The 24,503-nt window shown below is 35.4% G+C and overlaps 1 long non-coding RNA gene across 1 annotated transcript in view; it reads right to left on the reverse strand.

Annotated features, from left to right (window-relative positions):
• Window positions 1–1,003: 1,003 nt before the first annotated feature.
• LOC147578460 (uncharacterized) overlaps window positions 1,004–24,503 on the reverse strand; it is a 271,017-nt gene continuing 247,517 nt past the window's right edge. Inside the window, exon 3 of the long non-coding RNA XR_015254284.1 lies at window positions 1,004–1,088. This is a non-coding gene — a long non-coding RNA (uncharacterized LOC147578460). The remainder of the gene's footprint in view (window positions 1,089–24,503) is intronic.

Raw genomic sequence — 24,503 nt, forward strand, 5'->3', positions numbered from 1 at the left:
TCAGAGAAACAGACATCGATGGCCTGTCAAATTTTTTGTAGACATCATGCTATTATCAAGGCACATCAGGATAAAATAAAATGACCTAGCTGACCACAGGCTTACAAATGTCTTGGGAAGGAAAGAAAAACGGTGAATCAAAAGGTAGCTTTGTTGCATGTCCCCCCAGGCCTTCTTATTGACAGGAATGACAATGGTCCCAAGATGCACCATTATCTATGACCAGCAAGCAGACATCAAATGCTCCTGAGCTGTATCTGTCAGAATAGAAAATTCTGCTCAAAACAGACAGGGCTTGTTACATTTTGTTCAGCTAAGGTTTGTCAAAAGCCAGGGTCACTTGTGTGTGCCCTGCCCTGAAGGGGAATTGTAAAACGAGAGAAGTACAGGATTCCTCGATGTTTCTTCTGCAAGGAGACTTTGAGTCTGCTTGACCAAAATGTTTTGAAAGTCAAGTCATGACTCAAAGGAAGTGGAAAACAAAGTTAATAGTCTGTCATTTTACTACTTAGGAATGAGGCTCACATGGTAAAGAGTCAGGGTTTAAAAAGATTCCTACATTTAGAGAATTTTTGTGCTAAGTGTGATTTGTTATTTCAAACTCAAAAGGGAAAATACTACTCTTATTGAAATTAGAGAGAACAAGTTAATGTGTTCTGGCCAAGCATTTTGTGCCACAGCATTATGAAGTTTATTATAGTCTGAAATATTTACACTGGTAAGAGATTCCTCTAATTTGCTTCTTTTTGACTAAAGAGAGATTTTATATACAAATGTCCAGCCTCTGACATTTAAGTAAACTCACTAACTTGGAGAAACATCTGTTGACCACTCATAAGAAAATTTCAGGTTGAGAGTATTTCTTTAATTGATTCCTTAAAAAAATTAACACAAACTTTTTTCCTCTTTCAATAAATTTGAGAGTGCAAATGTAGCCACCCCAAAGAGTGTGAAAAAAGAGATAATTTTCCTCCCCTCCCCTACCTGATCTTTGTCTCTCTTTCCCTCGTCAACTCCTCCTTTTCCTTCACTCCTTTTGTCTCTTCTTTTGAGTGTTTTACTTCTCAATTTATAGTTTCACAATTTTCCTAGGGCCAGAAACAAATTCAATTTTGATCAAACTTGAGGTCTTGATAGAAAGTGTTATCATATGTTATAATTCCTATGTTACATAAATTTTTTAAAAAATACGGTTTGCAAACTGATGGCCACCATTATTTTAGTTTGTCTATACAATCTTTTCTAAGAGTGTTATTTATTTTCCACTTGTAAAGATTGGAAAATTTCACACAATAACTTTAATTTCTGCATTCCTAGAAAAACAGGGGGTGGCAGTAATTTAGCAGTGCTTAGCTCGAGTTTCTGCAAGCAGTAGTCTTCTACAATGCACTGAGTGAGGAACAGGGCTAGACAGGCCTGTGATCTACAGGTATCACAGTTCCATAAGGTTTATTTCTCTCATTTGTCCATAGAGATTTGAGTTCTGCTAAACTCAATTAATGGATTAAACCAATCAGCTATTATCCATATTCTCCATGACTGTGCAATTCTAGTTAGAAACTCAGAAGTGAGAATATAATTTTCTAATTCTTGAATAAGTAGAAATTCTGCCCCTATCACTAGACTGCTAGCTTTGCCAGGAGATAGACAATATTTTAGACATTGTTACTCATGTTCATGCACTAGTGACCATGAAGTAGCATTTAGTCAATGCTTGTGGCAAAGAAAGAAGAGAAAGAAAAGAAAAGAAAAGAAAAGAAAAGAAAAGAAAAGAAAGAAGGAGAGAGGGATTGAAGGGAGGAAGGAAGGAAGGAAGGCAGGAAGGAAGGCAGGAAGGAAGGAAGGAAGGAAGGAAGGAAGGAAGGAAGGAAGGAAGGAAGAAGGAAGGGACAGGGAGGGAGAGAAAGAAAATATTTCAAAAAGAAAAAATGCATCTTTCATTTTTTTCTGTTTTCAATTGTACCAGTGATTTTGTATGTACTTTAATAAATACTCTTGTTCAACTGGGAAATAATATGGACCTCAGGATTCTATATCATCCAGCTAATATTAGAGTGAAGCTCACATGAGATCCTATAACAATTTATGTAGTTTTAGAGAAACTCCACGATAATGATGGATGACACATACTTTTCTTGATAATACCTTACCGCCAATAATGTCGTGCAAGGTCATCCATCTGCCTTAACTGTCTTTCACCTATAAAGCTATAAATACTACCACCATTCTAATCACTAAGGCAAAGAAATGTTTCTGTGGTGATATAAAAATTTCTCATAACTTGGAATATCTTTTAATTATTGACAGCTCTAAATTTTTTCCCACACAGAATTCCATTGCTCTGCATTAATTAGAGAAAAAGGATACTTGATTTGGAGACGGAAGCCCTTGGGATCAAGTCCTAAACATGACATTTATTAGCAGTACAACAATCGACAGTCACTTAACCCTGATATATGTTAATCTTTCCATCGGTAAAGTGGAGTCAAAGACATGTCCCTCACTAACATTACAGTGTTGTAAAAAACTCCATTGAAAGCAATGTAAAAATGTACACATTTCATGATTTTCAGAAACCTACAGGCACATCTTAAATAAGAAATGTAATACTTGAGAACAGATTCCTGCCTTTATAATAAAACATACAATTTGAGATTTTTTATTGATCATTCAACCTAGTAAAAACAATTGATTTGCCCATTCAACTAATCTAATGGCCAGTTTGACTGAATTAACCAATTACTTCTGTAACAGCCAGTTGATCAGTTCTTGCCAGGAGAGAAATGCAAAGTGTCAAAATGTGTGTTAGGATTATCTACAGTAATTTACTCTTTGGTTTATTTCTGATTCTTTGATTCCTGTTTTTTTTAATGTTTATTGATTTCCGAGAGAGAGAGAGAGAGCACGAGTGGGAGAGGGGCAGAGAGAGAGGGTGGCAGAGGATCTGAAGCAGGCTCCATGCTGACAGCAGAGATCCTGACACAGGGCTTGAACCAAAGAACTACAAGATTATGACATGAGCCGAAGTCATACGCGGAACCGTTTGAGCCACCTAGGCACACCTGATTCCTGGATTTCTAATGCTAGAGTACAGGTGTTGCCCTCATAAAATGCAAAAATGCCTATGGTTACACAGAAATCTAACCAGACAACAGTGATTTTGTCCAATAATCACTGTAACTATTTTTCTCACTTTACACTGATACACTTTGAAATTCCTTTTCATCTCTCTTACACAAGTTCAAACGACCAACACTATGAAGCTTTTATGAAATTCTCTAGACTAAGTTGAATACTCTACTCATAGTGTTCTATTTTTACAACATTCTATGCATTACATTCTAATTATCTGTTTATGTGTCCACCTCTAATAAAATTGTGAGGACCTTGAAGACAGAGACTATGTCATCTTCATGTTGGAACAACCACCACAACAACAATCTAACACACCTGGATTTTGCAAGCATTACTTGGAAAAGCTGTTGCAAAAATAACAACAACTAAGTTTAAAGAGGAATGCAAGAGTTATTATACTACGGATCAATGGAAAAATTAAATTTATAAACAATAAGAGGAAAAAGAATATATGAAGGGAGGTAATATATTTGGGTTAAACTGTGGTCCCTTCCCTCCCCCCATTCACTGACTTAAACATCTTGGTCCACTGCTCTTCCTTCTACCTTAGGAATAGCTAATTTTCCTATTCACTTTCCTCACAGGTGGGAAGACATACTCTTGAATGAAGAATTATCCAAAAATCCATGACTTTTGATTGTACATAGTAGACAAAAATCTTTCCTTAAACTTTCTGATGGATGATCAAAACCAAAGGCATACGACTGAGATCAAGGATTATAAAACATAAGCTACATAATGGGGCAAATATGACAACTAAAAAATTATTTTCCTTCCCAAAGACAAAGAAGATTTTGACTAACCTTAAGGAAAGAAAGGATTGCAGGAAATATGACTCTAATTTAGGCACTGTGAGTATCTGAGGAGGCATCCCATCAATAGAGGCGAAATGAAAAATAACAACAACTACGTTTAGAGGTGTATTGCAAGCTACAGTAACTTTAGTCAATTCTCAAGTGGAACTAGAAAGTTCTGGCAAACTAGAAGTCAAAAGCTGGGATTTGGATGATATTGCAAATGTTCACTGATAGAGCAGAGGCTATGGAAGAACTGAGGATGCCACTGGTAATTGTTAGCCACATGATGATAGCCAAATTCAGGAGAGACCAGATACCATGAAACCAAAGCCCGTGGCCAGAGAGAGTCATGTGAAGCCATGTCCCTTTGCTCACTACATGTGATAGGTTAGCTGTTAGAAATTCAAACTGTTCACAGGGAGAAGGGAGGAAGCAGATAGGAGGGAATAAAAATATTGGATTGGTTGAGTTTAAAATATGATTATACTACACTTAATGCTAGAAGTGATTTTATGATCTTTAATTAAAAATGGGAAAATTTCAGCTGCTAATTCAAACAGGAAAATCAAAAGAAAATTTTGGTTACATTAAAAAAAGTACTTTTTATATTCAAGTGTGTGTACTGTTGCTATCACACAATTTAAAAAAGCTGCATGTACTTTAGTGTATAGTTAGGGGTTCAAAGGGTCTCGGATGGTCTTTCAGAATGACAGCAATAGATACTTGGTAATAAAAGATAGTTTTACTGACTTGGATAATCCATCTTACATTACTCTCATAAGGTCTGATTATGTTTTGTCATTATTTATGATTACAAAGTCATAAGCTGTAATAATGACTATTGCTATGTTATGTTTTCATTTTAAAAGTTTTGTGGAAAACAAAGCCTGGATTCCATGAAGAAAACAGCTCTCCTTTCATTCTTTTGGTATTTGGTTTATTTAAAAATTTAAAAATAACCTGAGTCTAAGCTTATACTCAATTACTTACAAACTGTGTGCCTTGAGCAACTTGATTAACAGGTCTGAACTACCTTGCTTCTGTAGTGTATGTGATGGGGATAAATCCATTTGTCTCAGCTTTCCAAAGGGATTACTGGACAGTTCAAAACTTTAATGTATGAGAAGGTGTATTGAAAGTGAAAGAGCTCTGCAATGCAGCTTATTGTTTTATCAATATGTTATAAAATATTTCTCAACACTTGCAAAGATACATTTTCATTTTAAATTACAACAGAGTTATTTAATCATTCATGAAATAAAATCACCTGACTATATAAGTTGATGGGTTCCCTTATAACACCTAGTTTTATCTTTAGGACTGATAAGATACTTTAATGTACAATGCATAGGCTTGGAATAATAAATTACTGAAAATATGTGCTAGCCCAGTATTTGTACTTACTCATTTTGCCTGTTTGGACTCAGTCAAGGAGATTCTAGGAGCTAAAATTTTCATAGATACTGTAAGAGTTTATCATAGAACTGTCATCAAAATAAAAAATAAAATGTAAAACAATGAGAAAAATTTCAGAAACATTTTCATGGTGGAATTTGAACTGAGGTTTTAGTCATTATCATTGTGTATACAAAAGAGTAACTTTTTTCTCTCTTCCATTCCCAAACACTCTCAATACACCAAGAGAAGACACCAGCTGTTGCAAAATTTCATTTTGTTTGAATGGCAGAAAGGCAAATCCAAGTGCATCTACCATCTTTTACTATGCATAGGTCTTACAAACATAGAGTAGGATGTGTATGAAAAACTAATAAGTTGCAAGCCTAGCAAGACGTAGTGAGGGAAGAAACTGGATTGTATGAAAGGCCATTCACTGTCTCCTCTGTGCACTGAATTCCTGTGCCTATACTTCTATTCTACAGTGTAAGCCTAGTTTAACCTAACTAGAACCAGGAAGTGATGATACTCGTGTCAGATTCCACTAGCCAGAAGTACTCTGGGAAATAAAGATGTTAATTTTTTACTGCTGAGAAAAATAAATAAATGTGGAATAAGGATCACTATAAACCACCCCAATGTTGTCCCTTACCTTACTTTTGTCAAGACATATGAAGTCATTTACTTCTCATTCCTACTATTTGGTTTGAATTTTACCCATGGAGAAGCTTGTAGAAATTCAATGACCATACACATTGTTCTGAAGGAAGAGAACTTAGTTAAAGTGCAAATTAAAATAGTTACTTGAATTTTAGAGTTAAACTATAGAAGTCATTAATCTTCCAATGGAGTAGGTTTTAGTAAAAAGCACTAATGAAATTTTTCATACTGTAATTTGTCTTTTCTTCCCCATTAAAATAGAAGGTATTCTAAAGTTTTGATTATAAACATTCCATGATCCTTTTAGTCAATTAAAAAAAAGAATTAAAAATATTATTGACTCCTGGGACATTGTGTTTCTGGTATTTGATATATAGTTATAAATGAAGCAGTAGGAGATGATATAAATAAGACTAATTTGAACTCATAAAACTTATCTATAAATGTAGAATAAGGGTTTTTGCCTTTATAATGGATTCTCCAATTCATTTATTCTGCAAATGTTTATAAAGTGCCTTTATATACTAGGGAATATTTTGGAACTTCGTTTTACAGGAAAATTGAATTAGCCTGGGTTCTGTCCAGAAAGCAGAACCTGAAACAAGGGCTTCAGTGCAGGCAGTTTATTTTAGAAAAAGATCCTAAAGTGAATACAAGATTGCATTACCACTAAGTTACCATAATGGGCAACTGTGGTTTGATCATGCTGTGGACACTCTAAAGTGCAGCGAGGAATCCGATTTAGGATTTATGGAATGGAAGCAGGAGTATTTACCCACCAGCAACCATCCTCTATTGGTCAACTACTGCCCTCTCACGTGTTAACTCTCTCAGAATCCTAGGTTTGCCAGGGGATCAGAATACCCAGGTGGGTTTCCACATCTCTGTCATGAAGCCCAGGACAGGAAGCAAGATTCAACCAGTGCTGTTGAGGAAGTGTTTTCAGTAAAAGGCGGACTAAGAAGCTATTTATTAGCCATATAAACATATTACAAAAAGAGAGCGTTTATCATATTCATATTAATAGATTTGCTTTCTTATTTATTCAAGATGTTAACCAAGTACTTATTATGTGCCAGGCACTGCTTTAGGCATGAAGATACAGCAGTAAACAAAACAATTTACAACCCCTACTTTCATAGAGCTAAATATAGTAGAAGAGAAGAGGGAAAAAGAGGAAATTGTGGTTTATCAGATGGTAAAAGCAGGGTGGACAAGGGAGACATCCAGATATTTGGAGAAAACAGTACTCTTGACAGAATGAATAAGCTCAAAAGTTCTGATGTGAAAGGTTTGGAGTGTTCATGGGACAGAGAACAAAGGAGAGAGAAATATGTTAGGATACCTTGCAAAACCTTTGATTAGATGAGGAGCCACTGAAGAGTTTAGAGCAATATCGTAGATGATCTGCCTTATGTTACAGAAAGATGTACGATGCAATAATTCCACTATTGGGTATTTTCCCAAAGAAAACAAAAATGCTAATTGAAATATATATATGTACCCCTATGTATATTAAAACATTGTTTATAATTGCCAAGATATAGAAGCAACCTAAGGGTCCATCAACAGATGAATGGATATAGAAAATGGGATACACACACACACACACACACACTCACACACACAGGAATACTATGCAGCCATAAAAGAATGACATTGTGCCATTTGAGACAACATGGACAGACTTAGAAGATATTATGCCAAGTGAAATAAGGCAGAATGAAAGACAAATATCATATGGTTCCACATAAATGGAATCTAAATAAGCAAACAAACAAAAAGCAGAATCAGACCTATAAATAAAGAGAACAAAGCGACAGTTGCCAGAAGGGAGGGCATGGTGGGTTGGGAAAAATGGGTGAAGGGGAGAAAGAGATACAGGCTTCCAGTTATGGAATGAGTAAGTCACAGGAATAAAAAGCAAAGCATAAGGAATACAGTCAATGATATTGTAAGAGTAAAGTAATGGGACAGAAGTTAGCTACATTTGTGGTGAGCATAGCATAAGGTATAAATTTGTCAAATTGTTCAGTTGAACACCAGTTGAACTATACTGAAATAAAAAAAAAATCATTTTCTGTAGGGACATTATACAAGAAGGTAGAATAGTCACATAATGAATGTTATATTTGTCAAGAAAAAATTCAAAGATTTAGAAATAAGCAAAAGAGATGACTGTCCTTTTAAAAAAGTGTTAGAGATTCCCTTCAGGGATTATGTGACATTATAGGGCTATACACCTTTGACTATCTTTCTGTGACAATTTTATAACTTTGTAGGCATAGAAATTAATTTGTAGAAAACTGCTATTTCTTAAATGATTCTCATCCATAGCAATGCGAGTGAGTTATGTACTGTAGAGATATAATTCATTTCTATTCTATAGAAAAGATAATCTCAAACATCATATTTTAGGGGTGTCTGAGTGGCTCAGTCTGTTAAGCATCCTGATACTTGGTTTCCTCTCAGGTCATGATCTCATGGTTCGTGGGTTTGAGCCCCGTGTTGGGCTCTACGCAGATGGTGTGGAGCATCCTTGGAATTCTCTCTGCCTCTATCCCACTCACACATGTGTGTGCTCTCGCTCTCTCTCAAAATAAATAAATAAACTTAAAAAAATATACTTTAAGTTATTAGCCAGTTTTCATCTAGTATCAGTCTTGATTGCCTATATAGGTCTGTGCTTTAAATTCTCCTTTGAACCAGTTTTAACACCTTATTGATTTCCTCATTGATCAATGAGTTAAATAAAATATTTGACAGTAACAAAAAAAATAAAAAGAAAGACGTCCTTGTCTGTGGTGTTGAGAGTGAAGCGGAGGAGGGTGCAAGATGATATTGGGGCACTGGGGCGCCTGGGTGGCGCAGTCGGTTAAGCGTCCGACTTCAGCCAGGTCACGATCTCACGGTCCGTGAGTTCGAGCCCTGCGTCAGGTTCTGGGCTGATGGTTCAGAGCCTGGAGCCTGTTTCCAATTCTGTGTCTCCCTCTCTCTCTGCCCCTCCCCCATTCATGCTCTGTCTCTCTCTGTCCCAAAAATGAATAAACGTTGAAAAAAAAAATTAAAAAAAAAAAAAAAAGATGATATTGGGGCAATCCAACCGAGAGAGAGAGAGATAGAATTAATGGATACTGGAATTTGGGGAGGTATAGGTGTTAAGATTTGATGATGGATTTGATAAAGGGAGTGAGAATTCTAAGATTCATGGATAACAACAAGGATTTCTGGTTGTTTGTTTTGTTTTTGCTGGAAGAATGGAGGTGCCACATGTGAGAGAGACTGAAAAGAACAAGTTACAAGAGACTTCTGTTTTGGACATGTTGAATTTGGGAAACATATTAGCTAGCAGAGTGTAGGTATTCTGACATACAGGAGTCTGGCATTAAGCAGGGATAACCAGTCTGTAGATAAAAATCTTAGTATCTTCAAATGTTATATAAAGCACGATACTGGATCAAATGAGCCAAGTAGAGAAGACAAAAGTCCCAAGAATGGGGTCCTTGTACATGCTAGTGTTTAGAAGTTGAAAGTATGAAGAAGAGTCTGCGAGACAGGGGAAAAAACAAGAGGAGGTAAAGTCCTAAACAAAATGCAGAAAATGTCACAAAAAGTGGGAGGAGTGATTTCATATGAAATGCTGTTAGAGGTCAAGTGGGATAACAAATAAATATTGAGTGCTATATTTAGCAACATGGAGCCTGGTTGAATTATGTTCAATAAAGAAAGAGTAAAAATTAGAGGTAGAATTATACTGTAAAAGGGAAACATATGTGGCAACAACCAGAGGAGAATGTGTGGTCCAAATAAGATTTTTCTCTTTGAGATGGAAGAAATAAACATATATTCAGATCCTGATGGGATATTTCTATTAAGAGGGAAACAATAGATCTTGAAGAAAAGATGGTGAGACTGTATTAAGTGAGTGGTATATTAGCTGTGAGAACTGCCATAACAAATACCAGACTGGGTGATTTAAACCAGTGACTTTTTTATAGTTCTGGAGGCTAGATCAAGGTGTTGACAGATTTTGTTTATTCCAGGCCCCTTCTTGTTGGCTTGCAGATAGGTGCCTTCTTGCTGTGTATCCTCACATGGTTGCACCTTAGTCCCTGAGTACAGGGACTGTGATTCTGTGTCCTAACTCCCCTCTGAGAACACAGTCATATTGGATTAAGACCCACCCTAAAGAACTCATTTTAATTTAATCACCTCTTTAAAAATCTTTTCTCCAAATATGGAGTACTGGGGATTAGGACTACAATGTATGACTCTGGGGGGCGGAAACATATCTCAGCCCATAACAAGTGGTGTTTCTGAATACGTGAAAGGGGATGAAATTTAAATTACAAACAGAAGGACTAGTCTTATGGTGACACAGATAAATTAAAAAGAAACAGAATAAGATGCACCTGCTGTTAGGAAGCTAGCTCTGATGGAGGAGTATGTAATGTTTCCTCAGTATTCATATTTTCTCAATGAAATTAGAAGCACAACAAATAATCTTGCTCTCTCTTCATGAAAGGAAGAAGATGTCAAAAGTTTGAGAAATGAGGACATGGTTTGGTTATTTAGGAGAATGGTAGAATAAAATAATTAAGAAATATAGTATGGTTTCTGGCTCTCTTCTTGAATATAGTAGTCATAAATTTGAAGCAAAACCAGTTGTAATGCTTTCCTCCAATTTTTTTTTTTTTAGTTGCAAAAGAATGAGCATGAGATCGGTGTTGACTCTGATTTAACCAAGGTTTGGATTTTGCCAGGTGAGTACAATGCATGGAGAGAAGGAAAGGCTGTTAAGTCATTTTAATAAATGACAGGCTGAACCCCAGCTGGCAAAAGAGTGAAGTAAAGAATGAAGTTAGAGAGGGAGAGAGTGAAAAGGTAGCAGAATCAATAAGGTATAAGTCAGACATGGGTAGAGAAATTCTTGGAGCTGGGTGACTAGAAGGAGCCTGGAAAGGACAGGGGTGCTATACTGGAGACTGACATTTGGAGAGTTTACAGTTGCAGTCAGTGCTGATGTCTCAGTTAAAACCAGGAGAGTGAGGGCTGAAGTAGGATGAATGACACATTTGTGGAGGCATGAAAGTCAAGAAATTTTGAAGCCAGGGAACTGAGAGAATCATCTATATGGCTAAATCTAAAGAATTACAACAGCCATAGCATTGGAGATAGTGACAATTAACCAGAGGTTAAAATATGAAATAGCTGAGAGAGAATGGTCAGTGTCCTACAAATAATAGTGATAAATGAAAGGGAGTATGGTATTCTTTAATGGCATGAGCTTTAAAACACTCTTTTTATCAGCAAAGGCAAGAAACAATGGACTCATCACCGGGTCCAATAGTATGATGGATTTGGGAGAGGAATATGAAGGAATGGAGTTTCTCTCTGTTCCTGGAATCATAAAGGGTTGGGAAAGGCGTAGTGTTTCTACAGTAATAGTGGATTAATAAGGGTAAGTGTGAAAGTGATATAGCAAAGGATGATCAACACATTTAGAATTCACCTCTATACTCCATACAACTCACAGAAATTGCTCAGAAATACTGTCAGTGAATGACTTATTTGCATGTGTGTTTGTTTACTCATTTCACAAACTTTGGTAGAGGGAATTACTTTGTCCCTGATACTGTTCAAAGCACTCTGAAAATGTTAACCAGTTTATTTTCATAATAATATTAGGAAATAGAAACTGTTATTATCTCCATTTTAAAAATGAGGAAACTGAGGCAAGGAGAGATTAAGTAAGTTGTTCAAGGTTATGGTTTAATGGTATTAATATTTCTTCATCTCATATTTAATTAAAGAAATTAGCTATGAGAAGGTAATGACCCATCTGGGCTTACACAGAAAGCGTTAACCAGTCATTGTAATAATTAATTATGAAAAAAACAGACTACCTTTAAAATTAACCAGTTTAAGATTTATTGTTTTGAATCAACAAATCAGGCAAAATCATTCTTTTAAGTTTACTTATTTAGAGAGAAAGTGTGTGTGTGAGCTGGGGAGGGGCAGAGAGAGAAATAGAATCCCAAGCAGGCTCCACATTGTCAGCTCAGAGCCCGACGCGGGGCTTAAACTCACAAACCAGTGAGATCATGACCTGAGCAGAAATCAAGAGTGGCTCAACCAACTGAGCCACCCAGGTGCCCCAGAATCATTTTTTTCTAAGTGACCATAATGAGTCTTTAAAGACTGACATGATTCTTAAATTTGACAAAAAAAAAAAAAAATAAACCATTTACTGAGTACCAGGATTTTTTGGACACTTACTATTGTACCCAAGAGCCTGAGAATAGATCCCCGACCCTAAGCAGCTCACGTTCTCCTAGAATGGCCTGAAAACAGAGGTGTGGACAGGGAGGTACATGAAGTGATGTAAAGACAGAGAGGGAAGATTACCACTTGTAGGATTCACAGGTCTCAATTCACAAGAGTGACATCTGACATCTACTGAGTAGAGAACTAGATCACCAGGCTGGTAGCAGGACAATCCAGACAAGTGGAATTCCAGGATCAAGAAAGGGTGTCAAATTCAAAGGCCATTTAAAGGCAGGGCATATTTTGGCAATGATGAGATCCACACTCCACCTAAGTGCAGTGTCTCCATGAGGGATGATGGAAGGTGCTTACTATGTGAGTGATATGATCATATTTACTTAGCGAAGCACAGATGGTAGGACTGGATTGAATAGAAACTAGTACTGTGCCAAACCAAAGGGTGTCCAACAGTAATCCAGCCGAGAAACAACCAACCTTACCTGGCACCAAACTCCTCCTTGCTCTGCCTGATCCAACAACGTTAGCATCCTTAAGATCTTCCTTCTTGCCAAACGTCCTCTCACTACACTCTTTTGAATAAGATTTGCCTTCCATATGTAATGCGTCTCTCTTTCTAGTTAATCTGTACTCATTCTTCAGGTTGCAATTCAACTGTCAGTTCCTCAGAGAAGCCCTGACATCCTTGACCTGGTCAGTAACTTCTCTCATATGCACGGATGCATCATGCATCTCTTATTCTAGCACTGAACTCAAGGATGAATTTACATTCACTTATAGAATCATTTGATTGATTTCTGTCCCCGTTAATTAGACTGGAAGGTTCCTGAAATCAGGGATTCGTATCACATTTTACTCATCCTTATATTCCCAGCACAGTGCCAGGTACATAGCTGATATGTAGAAATACTGGCTGAATCAAGGAAAGCTTGGATTAAGTGAAAGAAGTGGGAAGTGAGAATTAGATAAGAATTTTGAAATAAGAGAATGTATGACTAAGTGAATATTGTTGGGTGTTATTTTAGGATTGAGTCATGTTTAAGTAACAACACTTCAAAATTACATATTAACATATCTCATATTTATAACTTTTGATAGAATGAGAAAAGAAGGCATGTGTATATTCGGACATGCAGTTTTCCACTATGGATAATGTCATTATTTCCTATGACTATGGAAACTATGGAAATGTCATTATTTCCTATAGCTGAAATTTCTTCTCTTATATCCTTTTCTCACCCCATTGCCTTCTTGCCATCCCGATCTTATTCATATTTCAAGACATAGCTAAAACTCATCTCCTTCATGATGCTTATTATAATATTCAATCAATATTGATTAATAGATTGCTACATTCAAACACTTGGGTCTGGTTAATGTGTGTTTAATTACCTTTTCTCCCTGATTTCACAGGTAAAATATTCACAACAGTAATAGACCTACACAAGTACCAGCAGGAAGCTAACTTGATGATTGATCAACAACACATGGAGTCATTTTTTTTACTCCCAACAAATATTTTTCCTGGTGGTAGAATATCTGGATTTCAGATGTGATAATTACTTAACTGTATACCTTACCTACACTGTTTTGATGACAGAAATTTATTATCAAAATGACCCATTATTTTATTTTTATGCTTACTTTTTACTCGATGCTTTTGACTTTCTTTTTGGTTCCAAAATCATTTGCATGCAATCAAAATCTTAAGTCCAACTTCAACAGCTGGTAGCCATATTCATAAAGTCTATATATTTTTAAAAAGTTGATTAATTTAGCTAAATTGACTGAATCAGTGAATTGTTATAAACAGTATCTTCAAGTCTGTGTCTTATAAATTTTAATAGAATGAAAGAGCTTAATCTCATGTCATATTTCACCTACTCTCCTTTCTGCTGCTTTTTCATGTGTGCGATATTCTTGTCTGCCAGGTGTCTAAGAAGTAATACTGAATAATACTTGTCTCCCCTTTCTCATTAGTCAAGGAGTGTGAATATTTTATTTAAAAAAATAAAGAGTATTTTTAAAAAGCAAATAAGGCATGATAAATCACTAACAGAACATTTTTTGTTATGAAGTTATTTCTTTTATCTTTATACCCTTAGAAATAGACTTGGGTATAAAGCCTCAAGTTTACAGCTCAAAGTTATTTTGCTACTTTGGTTCTTGTTATTTCTGACAGAAATATTTTTAATGTAATGAAACATACCCAATTAAAAGTATAAAGAACTGGAAAAATGGACTTTGCCAGAATAAAAGGAGTTCCAATTAATCAAAAACTATATTAAAGAACCACAGGCTATGCAATAGATTGAAAATAAACGGAGTCGTATGAGTGTGACTGTGTGTGTGTGTGTTGTGTGTGTGTGTGTGTGTGTGCGTGTGTGTAAGAGAGAGAGGGAGAAACGGAATACATGAATGTTTTAGGCAGCTTATGAGTACAACATTGTAGTAAAAATTAAGAAAATCCTTTCAGTCTGATAAAGTGAAATGAATATAGGCTTTCGTGAAAAAAAAAAATTGTATCTTAGTATAGAAAGAGACATCCTGATTTTCTTATCTATAAATTGAGGACAATAAAATCTGCCATTCTAACTTAGATAACTGCTGAGGATACAGGGAATTTAATCACATATAAAAACACTTTGTAAATAGTAGGGACCTTTGGCACAGTGATGGCATGATGTATTAAGTAGGTAGAACCAAGGACTAATACTAATACTAGTTTCATCTACTGCCTAAGCACTTCACATGTATTATTTTGCTTAATCCTCACAGCAACCCTATGATATACTCACTGTTATTTTACATGTTTCAAGATAAGAAACCCACGGCTTAAAGAATTAAATTACTCCCTCAAGATCATTCAGGCAGAAGTCAGGGTTGACCTAACACCCAGGGTGACCGGCAAGCCTAAACCCCTTTAACTTTAAGCTCACTGCTTCTTTTCCTTTTCTGTTTTAATCTCAGGACCTGCCAGAGCTTCCATTTCATTGTGCACATTTTATCCTCCAGGACTTTTGTGTACCTATATTCCTTCCCCACTATCCTGTGAATGCATTAAAATCAGTACTGGGACTTCACACATCTTTGTATCCCCAGAACACAGCTTTATGCCAAGCTCCTAGGACAGAATAGTAAATATTGGCTTAATGACTGGCTGAACACATTTCCATTTATTGTTTTAATCAAAACCACATCATCTGTAAGTAATAATGGTTATCAAAATGCACCGGGTAACTCAAATATGCATCATAGTCCTTATAAACATTTGGTTGTCAGAAGAAAAAATAATTAAACAGGTTTCCTTCTACTCTCAAAACAAACCATTACTTTTAAAAGTCCCAATATTTTGGGCTGTCTTTGATCTGTATTACTTATTTTATTCAATAAATTAATGGACATATTTGTGACTTGATGATTCATTATAGTACATGTATTTTTGTTAAGCAACTTATGTAGTGCTTCCCATATGTCAGGCACAGCTGTAAGTGTTGTATTAGTTTGATCTTAATAATAATCCTATGAAGAAGGCACTATTGTTGTCTCTGTATCTTGTAGAAGAGCAAGTCAGGAACTTGTCCAGGGTAACACTGCTTAGAGTGGAGGTACCATTTTCTAAATGCCTGAATCTAGACTTCAGAGCTGTATTCTTAACCCATCACACTATTATCTCTCTGTTTCATGGGATATGCTGTCTCACTTATAACTCAGAGAGCTCCAAGTTTCCTCTTAAGATTGTTTGAGAATTCTTTCTCCACAGTAGCTCTTTCCCTAACGTTTTTACAACATTTAAAAAATATGTTTCATTGAGGTATCATTTACAGTTAGTAAAATACACCCTGCCTCTCAGTGTTTATTTAAATGAATTTTGACAAAGGTACAAAGATGTACACAATTATGTAATCACTGCCATAGTCAGGATATGGAAGATTTCCATCATCCCCCCAAATTCCCTCAAGCTCCTTTTCATTCAACCCCAACACCATCCTCAGTCCTTAGAAACCACTGATCTGTTATGTGTCCATATATGTTGCCTTTATCAGAATATTGTATTAACAGAATCATGTAATACTAGCCTTTTGTGTCTGGATCCTCATAAAATATAATGCGTTTGAGATTTATCCATGTTGTTGTATGTATCAGTAGTTTGTTCCTTTTTATTGCTGATTAATATTCCATATTATGGATGTCCCACGATCTGTTTAGCTGCTCATCAGTTGGAGGTCACTGTATTATTTCCAGTATGGGACAATTATCAATAAAGTTTCTGTAGACATTTGCAAATTTTTATATCTCTAGGCACAGGATAGTGAGGTCATATGGCAAGTGTATTTTTAACTTTAAGAAACTGTCGAACTGCTTTCCAAAGGGGCTGTACTATTTAAATTCTCACTAAGGATATATAAGAGTTCCAATTGTTTTGCATACTTGTCAATACTTGATATTGTCAGGTTAGGTTTTATTTATTTTATAGACATTTTTGTATGTATATAATAATATTCCATTTTGACTTTAGCTTGCAATTTCCAATTGACTAATGCTTTAAACATCGTTTCTTTTAATTACCATCTGTATATCTTCTTTGGTAAAGTATCTGTTCAAACTTTTTCACTATTTTAAAAATTGGATTGTTTTCATAAAATTGGATTGCAGGAGTTCTTATGTAATATGGTTGCATATCCTTTATCAGATACGTTTTGTGAATGTTTTCTTCTATTGCGCTTTTTCATTTTCTTAGAGATAACTTTTCAATCGCTATTCTTTTTAGTTGAGATAAAATACTTATAAAATTTTCTGTCTTGGTCATTTTTAAGAATACATTTCATTGACATTAAGTGCATTCATGTTGCATGATCATCATCACTGTATGTCTCTAGAACTCTTTACATCTTGAAAAATGAAAACTTTATAACCTTCAAACACAGCTCGCCATTTCCTGTTCCTCCCCCCAACCCTGGCAGTTATCATTCTATTTTCGATCTATAGGAATTTGACTACTCTAGATACCTCATATAAGAGAGGTATCTTGTGATTAGCTTTATTCACTTAGCATAAGGTCCACCAAGTTCATCTATGTTATATCATGTGTCATTTCCTTTCTTTTGAAGGCTGAAAAACATCCATTGTATGTATATGCTACATTTTGTTTACTCAATCATCCCTAGATAAGAATCTGGGTTGCTTCCACCTTTTGGCTATTGTGAATAATGCTGCCATGAATATAGGTATACAAATATCTGTGCAAGTCTCTGTTTTCAAGTCTTTTGGATATGTACTTATAGTAGAATTGTTAGATCTAATATTATTTTTATTTTTTTTAATAATTACTTATTTTTGAGAGAGACAGAACATGAGTGGGGAGGGGCAGAGAGAGAGGTACAGGCTCCAGGCTTTGAGTTGTCAGCACAGAGTCCAACACAGGCTTGAACCCATTAACCCTGAGATCATGACCTGAGCCAAAGTTGGACACCCAACTGACTGAGCCACCCAGGTGCCCTAAATCTTATTTTTAATATTTTGAGGGACAGCCATACTACTTATTCATGGCAGTGACACCATTTTACAATCCAATCAATAGTGCACAAGGGTTGTAGTTTCTCCACAATCTTGCAATACCAGTTATTTTCTGTTGTTTTGATAGTAGCCATCCTAAGAGGTGTGAGAAGGTATTTCATTGTGGTTTGAGTTTATTTTCCTAATTATTAGTGATTTTGAACATCTTTTAAAAAAGTTTTTTTAAATTAAAAAAATTAATGTTTATTTATTTTTGAGGGAGAGAGAGAGAGAAAGAGAGAGAAAGAGAGAGAGAGAGAGAAAGAGAGAGTTGGGGAGGGACAGAGAGAGAGGGAGACACAGCATTGGAAGCAGACTCCAGGCTCTGAGCTGTCAGCAAAGAGCCCACATGGGGCTTGAACTCACCAACCATAAAAGATCATGACCTGAGCTGCAGTCAGACACTTAACCAATTGAGCAACCCAGGCACCCCGATTTTAAACACCTCTTAATGTGTTTATTGGTTATTTATATATCTTCTTTGGAGAAATGTCTATTCAAACTGTCACCATTTTTTGGATTGGGTTTTTTGTTTTTATTGTTGAGTTGTAGGAGTTCTATATATATTCTGTATATTAACTCCTTATTAGAAATATGATTTGCAGGGGCGCCTGGGTGGCTCAGTCAGTTAAGAGGCCGACTTCGAGCCCCGCGTCGGGCTCTGTGCTGACAGCTCAGAACCTGGAGCCTGTTTCAGATTCTGTGTCTCCCTCTCTCTGACCCTCCCCCGTTCATGCTCTGTCTCTCTCTGTCTCAAAAATAAATAAACATTAAAAAAAATTAAAAAAAGAAATATGATTTGCAAATATTTCTCCTATTCCACTAGTCGCCTTTCACTCTATTGATTGTGTACTTTGATGCCCAGCAGATTTAATTTCATATAGTCCAATTTATCTACTTTCCCTTTTGTTCCCTGTGCTTTTGGTATCATATAAAAGAAGTCCAAAGTCATGAAGCTTTTCTCCTATGTTTTTTTTTCCTAAAAGTTTTATAGTTCTAGCTTTTCCATTTAGATATTTGACCAATTTTGAATTAATTCTTGTATATGGTATAAAGTAAGGGTCCAGCTCCATTCTTTTGCATGTGAATAGTCAGTATTCTCCAAACCACTTGATTAAAAGAGTTGCTTTTCCCCATTAAATGCTCTTGGCACCCTTGTCAAAAATGACTTAAAATCATACAGGGAGGATTATTTCTGGGGTCATTATCAACTTTGTGTTGCTTACTGTAGTTTTGAAGTAAGCTTGACATCAGGAAGTATGAGACTCACCTTTATTCCTTTTCAAGATTATTTTAATTATTTGGGTTTTCTTGAGATTCCATATGACTATTAGAATGGACTTTTTTATCTCTGCAAAAAAACATCATGTAGATTTTGATAGGGATTGTACTGAATGGGTAGATTGCACTGGATGGGTAGCATTAACATCTGTATCTTCTAATCCAAAAACAAAATGTATTTCTTTTCATTGGTGTCTTCTTTAATTTCTCTCAGAACTATTTTTAAGTGTACAAGTCTTTTGCTTCTTTGGTTAAGTTTGTTCTTAAGTGTTTTTTTGCTTATTGTAAATGGAAATGTTTTCTTAATTTCCCTCTTGTATTATTCATTGTTAGTGTATAGAAGTGCAACTGATTTCTGTGTGTTGATTAACTGATTTCTATGTGTTGCTTTGTATCCTGCAACTTTGCTAATTTTTTATTAGTTCTAACAGTGTGTGTGTGTGTATGTGTGTGAGTAGTCTTTAGGGATACAATATATATATTATATTATATATGTTATAATATACATATATTATCACTTGTGAAGAGAGATAATTTTACTTCTTCTTTTCCGTTTTGGATGCTTTTTATTTTTTTTCTTGCCTAATTTCCCTAGTGAAAACCTCTACTACTATGTTAAATAGAAGTGGTGAAAGGGAACATCCTTGTCTTGTTCTTAATCATAGAGAGAAAGCTTTCAGTCTTTCACAATTGAGTATACTGTTAGCTGTAAAATTTGCATATATGCCCTTTATTATGTTGAGGTAGTTTCTTCTATTCCTAGTTTATTAAATGTTTTATGATGAAAAGTTGTTGAATTTTGTCAATACTTTTCTGTATCAGCTGAGATGATCATGTGTTGGTTGTTTTTTCTCTTCATACTGGAAATGTGGTATATTACATAGATTGATTTTCATATGTTGAACCATCTTTGTGTTCCAGAAATAAATCCCACTTGGTCATGGCATGTAGTTCTCTTAATATGCTGTTGAACACCTGTTTGCTAGTATTTTGTTGTTTTTGTCTTGTGTGTGTGTGTGTGTGTGTGTGTGTGTGTGTGTGTTTACTTCTGCATCAGTATCCATTAAAAATATTTGTGTATAGTTTTCTTTCCTTGTAGTGTCTTTGTTTGACTTTGGTATCAGATAACGTCCATATAGAATGAGTTTGTGTTTCCTCTTCTTTAATTTTTTGGAATGATTTCAAGAAGAATCTTTAAATGTTTTCTTCTTTAAATGTTTTGCAGAATTCACCAGTGAAGCCATCTGGTCCTGAGCTTTCCTTTGGAGATTTCTGATTATTGATCCAATCTCCTTACTAGTTATAGGTCTCTTCAGAATTTCAATGTCTGCATGATTCAGTCTTGGTAGGTTATGTTTTTCCTAGGAATTTGCCCATTTCATCTGATGCTTTCCAATTTATTCACACTAAGTAAGTCATTTTAGAGGGCAGAAGAAATTTTTGAGAGAGACAGAGCATGTGCTCACTAGTGAGGTAGGGGCAGAAGGAGACGAAGAGGAAGAATTTCAAGCAGGCTCCATACACATTGTGGAGCCTGACCATGAGATCATGACCTGAGCCAAAATCAATCAAGTAGACGCTTAAGTGACTGAACCACCTGGGGAAACCCTAAAGAGCAGAAATTTTTTATTTTGATAAAGTTCAATTTTTTTCTTTTATGTGTGATTTTTGTAGCCTAGATGAGAAAACTTTATCTAGCCAGATGTCACAAACATATTTTCCTAGATTTTTTTCTTGAAGTTAGTTTTGCTCTTACATTTAGGTTTATGAGCCTGTTTAAGTTGATTTTTGCATGTGATGGGAGATAAAAGTAGAGGACCATATTTTCTTATATAATGAATATCTTAACTTTTGCATCATTTGAGATACAGGGAATCCTTTCCCTATACTGGCCCCTTTTTCACAAATCAACTGCCTACATATTTATACGTCTACTTTTTCACTTTCTACTGTACTTCATTTATTTATATGTCTATTCACACTGTCTTGATTACTACAGCTCTATAGTAAATCTTGATATCAGGTAGTAGAATTCCTCTAAATTTGTTTTTTGTTTTCAAAATCATTTGCATATTCTAGGTTATCTGCCTGTATTTTATAAGCAGCTTGTCAATTTCTACTAAAAGTCTGCAGGATTTTTTAATTCATTTTGCATTTAATATATTGGTCAATTAGGTAATTAATTTCCTAACAATATTAAACCTTTTGGTCTCTGAATATGGTATATTTCTTCCTTTATATATCTTCTTTAATTCCATCAGCAAAGTTCTATGGTTCTCAGTAGGCAATAATTAGCACGTATTTTTTAGATTTATACAAATTTGATGTTTTATAATACTATTTAAATTTTCATTTTTATATCAATTTTGTCTTATTTTTATTTCAATCTCCAAATGTGTGCTGTTAATGCATTTTAATACAATTAACTTTTGTATATGATCCTGTAACCTGAAACCTTGCTAAGAACCACATAAAAGGGGCACCTGGGCTACTCAGTCAGTTGAGCAACTGATTTCAGCTCAGGTTGTGATCTCATGACTCCTGTGTTCAAGCCCCACATTGAGCTGTCTGCTGTCAGGGTAGAGTCCATTCCAGATCCTCTACTCAGCCCCCCTCTCTCTGCACCTTTCCTGTTCACACTCTCTCTCTCTCAAGAATAAATAAACATTAAAATACACACACATAAGAGTTACAATACATGTTGAAGATTCCATGCTACATTTTTGTAATTGAGATAAGATTGACACATAATGCTGCGTTAAGTTTAAGGTGTAATGACATATTGATTTGGTATTATAGGGCATTTTTAAAGGCAATCGTGTTGATATCAAATAAAGATAGTTTTATTTCTTTCTAATAATAATGCCTCATTTCTTTTTCTTGTCTAACTTCATTGGTTGGAACCCCCAATGAAACATTGAATAGAAATGTTGAAACCACGCTTGCCTTAATACCAATCTTGAAGAGAAACCACTCAATCTTTTACCATTAAGTATGACATTCGCTGTAGTTTTTCATCCATGTCCTTTGTAAAGTTGAGGAAGTTCTTTTTTATTCTTTCCTGTATTCATTCTTTTTTTCTTTTAAATAATGAATAGATTTTAAATATTGTCAACTAACTTTTTAAAGCTATTGAAATGAATACATGTATTTGTTATTTTAGCCTCTTGATATTCAAAATTATACATATTATTTTTTATGTATCTAGTGGCCTAACTATTCCTGGGACAAATACAATTTAGATATAATGCACTATCTTTCTAATATGTTATGGGATTTGTTTTACCAGTACTTTTCTGAGGACTTTGAAGCAGTCCCTGACTTGGGTTGGTGCAGATTCTCGGTCCAAGCAGGTTTTGTGTATCTCCCCTAGGGCAGAGACCTTTGCTTTTACTCCTACCAGCAAGAAATCAAGGATCTTTATCTGGGCCATGAGAATTGGCATATTTCCTCACTCTCCTATAGGAGTTTAATGCTTCCTATGCATGACAGAAAGATCTAGAAGATTCATGCGACTTCATGTCTATGACTCACCCTGGGTGTGGCTCTCCCCAGTCTCCTACTCTGCCCTAATCTTTCTCATGAACTACTAGTACAGACCAGTGTGAAAAGAACTTGGAACTGAGTGCCAATTCAAGCTGTGTCGGAAACTTCCAGGGCTCCTGTTCTGTCATACTAGACCACATTTGTTATTTGAGAATTCATTAATGACTTTAGATGTTTTGTTCCAATCCACTTATAAGACAGTCACCTTCTCCCATTCTCTGGCAAAGATTAAAGAGTCCATTTTCCCCATCTCTCTTCAGAGGGGATTGTCTCCTTTGGGAGTTCAGTTCTTCTGGTTACCTTACAACCTCAAAAAAAAAAAAAAATAGAATAATTTTGTGGGTCGTTTGGTCTTTCTCTTTGGCAATGAAGAGTTATATTCTCTTTCAGCTTTCTACCTTTCTATACCCCACTTAGAAATACAAACCCCTCCTTTTTTCTGTTTCAACAGAAAATAATCCAAATCATAGTTGATTTATACTTCAGACTAAAACATATCCTTGGGGTTAGCAGGTAATGAAGGGTAGGCAGAAACATAATTTTCTGCCTTTGTCATTCTGATTCATACAATATGCGGAGTTATTTTCTCCCCTCTTCTGAGCCTCATTCTTTCAAAACTAATCTAATCTAAAAATAAACTTGAGATAGAGATAATCTAGAAATTATATTTTTGTTTGCACTCTTTGCCTAATTGTAATTATTTCCCTGATAGAAGATATACAATATTGCATTATTAGATTATGAATGAAATATAGAGCAGTGAAATGAGAGGTCTGTATCTTAACTTAGAACAGGGAAACAACTGAGTTGAAAATAATTTAAATAATTTTTGGGGCGCCTGGGTGGCTCAGTCGGTTAAGCGTCTGACTTTGGCTCGGGTCATGATCTCGGGGTCCGTGGCTTCGAGCCCCGCGTCGGGCTCTGGGCTGATGGCTCAGAGCCTGGTGCCTGTTTCTGATTCTGTGTCTCCCTCTCTCTCTGCCCCTCCCCCGTTCATGCTCTGTCTCTCTCTGTCCCCAAAATAAATAAACGTTGAAAAAAATAAAAAAAATAATTTTAGAACTCTTTATTTTCTTATTAGGAAGAACATCAGAAATAGCCCTAAAAGTTTAGTACAAGATTAGTAGCTAAATAATTTACTACATTTTAGAAACATGAGTGCATGTTTCAATATAAAATTAAAATTGCTATACACATAGTTCCATTTGACTTTTTGTGTGCCTCAGGGTTTTCAATTGCTTTAACACTATTATGATTCACTCACTTGCTCTAACTAAATTCAAGCACATATAGTATAAATATCCTCCATACAGCTAATTTAATAAGGGATTTGACATATTTTAAGACAGAACATAACTATGAGGACATCACTTGACTTAATGTGAACATTATATATATACTTAGCTAGAGATACAAAGCACCTATGGACCTTAATATAGAAAATTAACAATAAATCACAGGGAAATGAAGCCAAGGAGTTGATTAGATAGATATAAAGGATTAAAATGAAAAATCTTGATTTTTACTTATCATATTCTAACTTAATTAATTAATTTTACTATCTAGACTTATCTCTCTCTTTAAATACCAAAGTGGAACCAAAGCCACATTTGACTCAATTTTACGCTTTGAGTATGTTTTGTATTCAACAGTGAGTTCTTGAGCAACTATCCTATGTAAGTCAGCACTTTGTTGGATATTGGGGATTTAACTGTGGACAAGGCACTGTCATGCCTGACTCCCAGACTTCATTTATAGTTGTAGACATAAGTAAGTAATTACCATAAACCTAGATGATTTAAGTCGGAAGAAGTGGAAGAGATTTTGTAGGTGACAACATGGTAATTC

The sequence above is a fragment of the Puma concolor genome, chromosome C1, assembly GCF_028749965.1.
Source record: "Puma concolor isolate L17-30 chromosome C1, mPumCon1.1.hap2, whole genome shotgun sequence".
Classification (NCBI taxonomy): Eukaryota; Metazoa; Chordata; class Mammalia; order Carnivora; family Felidae; genus Puma; species Puma concolor.